Source organism: Sinohyriopsis cumingii, chromosome 11 (genome assembly GCF_028554795.1).
Source record: "Sinohyriopsis cumingii isolate HCF-2022 chromosome 11, ASM2855479v2, whole genome shotgun sequence".
NCBI classification, from domain to species: domain Eukaryota; kingdom Metazoa; phylum Mollusca; class Bivalvia; order Unionida; family Unionidae; genus Sinohyriopsis; species Sinohyriopsis cumingii.
In genome coordinates this window covers 100,774,701-100,780,113 of record NC_142971.1, presented here as the reverse complement: position 1 = coordinate 100,780,113, position 5,413 = coordinate 100,774,701, and the positions used below count along the sequence as shown (strand labels likewise).

Here is a 5,413-nt window from a genome sequence, read left to right as displayed (position 1 = left end):
AGCGTATAGTCTGTTCTAAATTCTTTAGTAATTTTCCCCACATTGCATCCTATTTCATTGTTGTTTCTCTTCCACATAATAGCTTATTTTTTTATAAAATGTTAAACTTTACTAATCTTTTTTCAAGATCACTTTAGTTTGCAAAACTATATCTTGTCATTTATAGGCGTTCTAGATTGAATTTTGTAAACTAGCTACAAACCTGACCTAAGTACTCAACTTAACTGCTGACAGAAATAGTCTACAGTAAATGTATTTCATTTCTATAGCTCAATGGATAAACATTACATCTTTTAAAGCTGTGCACAGAATAGGTCGACATATCACGAGTCAGGAAAACATGGGGGTGGTATCCCCTGTGTCCAAAATTCATATCATTTTGAATAGAATATTCTAGTGACAATTGCCTCTTTTCAAATGGTAAGCATTGCTTTATTTTATTTTCGTCAATCTGTCAAATTCGGTATGCATTTTGCTTTAATATTTGAGATGGAAACCTTAGGTGCATAGAAAAGTCAGACAGCATTGTACATCATGGATGGTGTCCAACATACTTTTATGACCATAAAACAAAATCCCATTGTTTTAGTTATGGCCACTGATTTTAAAATATTCATCCAAGCTAAATATAATAATAATAATAATAATAATGAGGACTTTGTATAGCGCCTAATCTTTAGAAGCTCTAAGCGCTTTGCAACATTAGACAACATAAAAACATACACAATGATATGATTACAAAAACAAACACCATGAAATTAGAAAACATAAAAAACATGCTGAGAATATTTAAGGTAGTTAACATTATTAGGTCTTTAAGTTTGTTTTTGCAGTCGGAATAAGTAGTTTTGAGAGCACTCTTGAATGGGATCACTGCGTCTTTGTGTCTAAGTTCAGTGGGCAATTCATTCCATGTTGCTGGGCCCTGGTATGCAAAAGAATGCTGTCCATATGACTTTGTTTTCATAGTGAGAATAATGAGTATATGATTGTCGGAAGAGGAGCGTAAGTATCTTGCTGGTGTGTACACATAGGTGAGGTCGGATAGGTATGTTGGACTAGAGTCTGTCAGTGAAACGTAGCACAGAGAACAAATTTTGTGTTTGATTCTGGATCGAATGGATAGCCAGTGTTGGGTACAGAGCAGCAGGGAGGTGTGCTCTGATTGTGGTACTCTAAATATGATCCAAGCAGCTATGTTTTGAACTTATTGAAGTCTCTGCAGTAGATATTAAGATGAACCAGACAGAACTGAGTTACCATAGTCCAGTCTTGAAAGTAGTAATGAACACACAAGTGTTTTAGTGGCATCAACTGAAAGATATCTGAGAATGGAGCTGATGCGTCTCAGCTCAAGATATGCAGCCTTGCATATGTTCATGACATGTTGGTGCAATGTGAGAGTACTGTCCAGAGTAACACCTAGGTTTTGTACTGATTGTGTGAATTTAATATTGGTGTTGCTGATATTTATTGTGTGAGGTAAAGGATGTGAATGAGAAAGTCTTTGTGTTGTGATCAGAATGGCCTCAGTTTTATCATCATTCATCTGCAGCTTGTTACAAGTCATTCATGATTTCACATCAGAAATGCACATCTCTACACCTTGGATGGTTGCATCAACTTCAGTTGGGTGGCTAGATTTGTATATTTGGGTGTCATCAGTGTACAATTGGTGAGACACTAGATGATGATCTATGACACTTGAGAGTAGCTGAGTGTATAGAATGTAGAGAACAGGTCCAAGAACAGACCCCTGTGGAACACCACAACATAGATCAACTGGGCTGGAGTGTAATCTATTTGCAGACACAATTTGTGTCCTGTGGCAAGGGCGATATGCAGATTGTACATTGCTAAAAAGACTGTTTGAATTCAGACAAGATACAAGCTGGGATCGAACAGCCTTTTCTAAGAATTTTTTATATGAATTGGAGATTAGAAACCGGGCAGTAGTTCTTTAAATCGTTATGGTGTAGTGTTAGTTTGTTCAGCAGAGGTTTTACAATGGGAGTTTTGAAAAATGATGGAAATTATGCTTATGAGAGAGAGGTATTAGTAACATCAGTTAGTGAAGGTAATACTGGATCTAAGCACTCAAGCAGCAGCAATGTTGGAATTGGATCAAGTTCACATGACTTTGGTGCACTCTAGGACGATTACTTAAGAATGCACTTATTGGTGGTGAGAGACTAAATACATGACTTGATACTTGTGTTTAGCATTAATTGGAAAGCTGAAGATTAGTAATCTTTTGACATACATATCTTAATTGTACCATTTAATTTACAAAATTCAATGTAATTTGCATTGGTAAAATGTGTAGCACAAGAAAAGTCATTATGAATCAGAGATAAATCATATCTTTGTTTTGTCTGGAGCTTGACTAATTTATTGCACATTTCTGTACACTATTTTGTCTTTAATCCAGGATTAGTCACTGCATTCGGATGCATTTCATGGTGAAAATTCACCAGCTGGATTTAAAAGTGGTGAATATTGCTAGCGATTGTTCTGCAAACCCTGTATGTCGCAAGGAGTCAGTGTATTCAAGGACTCATACAGTTTTTACAAGTTCTCATTGATATTTCAGATGAAAATGAAGAACTGAAAAAAAAATGAAAATCTCAAGTGAAAACCTTTCTGGTCAGCCATCTCATCCAAAACCTCCTGAAATGGAGAGTATTTTGCAGACTGCAAGATTTCCTCTTATCCTGCTAGTATGTTCTATTTAGTTTATCTGGTCTCTTTTTATCAATTGCTTTTATACCATGCCACAATTGGAAATTCCTTATCAAAAGTATGTATAAATTTCATCATTTTTCTGTCTGTTTAATAAGATGTGTTTAAGAGTACTTACTTACTCATGATGCCGTATATATGAGATTAGATGTTTTGTTAAAAAAGAATGCATTTTGTGATATATTGTATCACTGCCTTATATACAGTGGTCATTGCAACCAGTATGCATTTTGTTTACATGCCAAAAAATCCAGTCTGATTTCTTTGTTTCTTTTTTACTGCAATTAAGGAGTTGTGATTATTTTTATACATTTAGCTGCATCCAGAAGGACAACACCATCCCCATCCCCATCCACTCTGGAGTGGAGAATATAAAGATTTCTCTCTGCCAGTTCCTCTGCAAGTAGTAAGCATTGAGGATGGAAAAAAATGTACATTATAGAATAATGAAACAAATACTACAGGTGTTGACTTTTATATAATCTCTTATTTCATTTTAGAGCTCTCTAAATACGAGTAAGTCAATTATACACTGTATTTATGAATTTAATTCTCATCTAAGGTAGTAGAACTTTTTTATGTTTGACAAAATGTTGGGTAATTTGTGGCAGTACACTAAAAACACATTTTGTAGCATTTAAAAATGCTTATGTTCAATGCACGTAAAACTCATTGGTTTGTTTTCACTTCAGTTGATAATAGTCTTATCATCTTGTAGACATTTTGAATGTTAGTGTTCAATGCTAAGGTCATATTCATTGAGTCAACATCAAAATTTGTTTGGAAAATGGAAGATTATGACATGAAAGCACAAGCTCTTGTAGCTTAGATACTGTTATTTCAGAACATTGTGAGATGTTAATTAATTAAATTATAGGTCATAAAACATACTGTTCAAGACTTATTTGTGCAAATAAACAATGAATTGTTTTTCATTGATGTGTCGACTGTTCATCATTCCATTGTTTTTTTTAATTTTTCTTTCTTATGTATACCATTGTCTTCTGTAAGTCAGACGCCTAAACCATCTACATTGAATGCAGACCTAACAGACACCAGCAGTGAAACAACATATCCAGGGAATAAAAAAATAAAGGATTATAGGGAAAAGTTTTATTTATTTTCATATAAACTGTACAAAAACCATGTATTTCATTCCATAAATATTTTTCATTGTTAAACCCATGTTCACTGTACAGATCTTTATAACGAGTTTATAATAATGATCTTGATCTTTCAAAACTAAATTCATCACAAATCTCTTACAGATTTCTAGTTCAATGTACTTATGAAACTGGACACAAATATTGTTGGAACAGCTGGCCCTCCAAGTTCATACACAAGGCCCAGACACATAATATAGAGAAGAAATTCTTGCAATGCCATGTGATTCAGTGGAGGAATTAGAGGGCCTTTGCCAGAGGTTGGAGGAGAATCCCAAACTCTCCAAGAAGATGGTAAATTGGGGCCTTATTTTCTATTTAAAAAAAAACTGTTATAACCTTTATTTGCTGTTGTGAACCTCAATATGCATTATGCAAGTTCTGCGGTGCCTGTATAATGATTTTTGGGGGTGGGGTGAACATGTAGTGGTCAGCTGTTTTGTCTTATAGATGTAGGCCAAAACATGTTTAGAGATGAACATGTAACAGGTATTTTACTACATATACGCTATTACATATTATGTGGCTATTTTAATTCAATCCTTGAGTGAATGTCATTTATGAAGTTAATAGATTCACGGTGGTTAATTTGGTTTATAATTGCTATTAGTACATTGTGTTGCATAGTTAATGTTATCAAATTTTTTTCAAGTTAGAGAAAATAAATTTGCTTGCAAAACCATTGCAAAAATAACTATATACAAGCATATTTTGTCACATCGATCATGAAATACTACTACTAATAATAATATCAAAATAAAAAAAAATAGTAATATTATTATTATTATTATAATTTTCAGATATGCTACTTGAGCTCCCTTGGCAGGTTTACAATTGGGGATAGTGTCTGCAGGATGATGAAAAAGCTTGGAACAAAAAGACTGGCCAGGGTATAGTCCAAAGGGACGTAAAGGGAAAAAAGCATTTCAAGAGTCTGTGATATGTCAGGTTTTGAAAAGTAAGTATGGCTTGATTTAAATTGTGTTTTTCATGTGACTTGCCAGAGATTTTTAAATGAATTGATAAAGTAACTTGAGACCACATTTCAAAGTACATGTTTTAAAAATATTCCATTGATTATTGCTGGCATTTAGAGAAAAGCAATGCATCCTTTGTTGGGAAACTTATTTTTAAAAATTGTATTACTCTTGCAGAAGCCTGCTTGAAAATTAATGGCAAAGCAAAGGCAAATGGAATGGAAGAGGCCATATCAGAGACCCTCAACTATGCACCCAACCAACGCAGAATGATAAAAAACAAGGTAATCCAAATGACTCTTATTTCATCAATATTGGATTCAATTTCGTCTTTTAAAGCATAGTATTTGCAAAGCGGATGCATTTCTAAACTGATAATAAAATCAGCTTATCCTATTGCCCAGGACTATCAGAGCTAGAGTACAGCTAACTACAATATACATACATCTTGTCTGATCGGACAAGTGCCTCCATTTGGAATTTTTATTCACATGAAATATTTGGATGAAATAAATTCATCTTTGCGCAAAT

The 5,413-nt window shown here is 33.9% G+C and overlaps 1 long non-coding RNA gene across 1 annotated transcript; it reads left to right on the top strand.

The window, feature by feature from the left end:
* The first annotated feature begins 4,055 nt into the window (after positions 1-4,055).
* Positions 4,056-4,857, top strand: LOC149789171 (uncharacterized). The gene is made up of 2 exons (XR_016424472.1): positions 4,056-4,199; positions 4,706-4,857. It is a non-coding gene; the product is annotated as an uncharacterized LOC149789171 (long non-coding RNA).
* Positions 4,858-5,413: the final 556 nt, after the last annotated feature.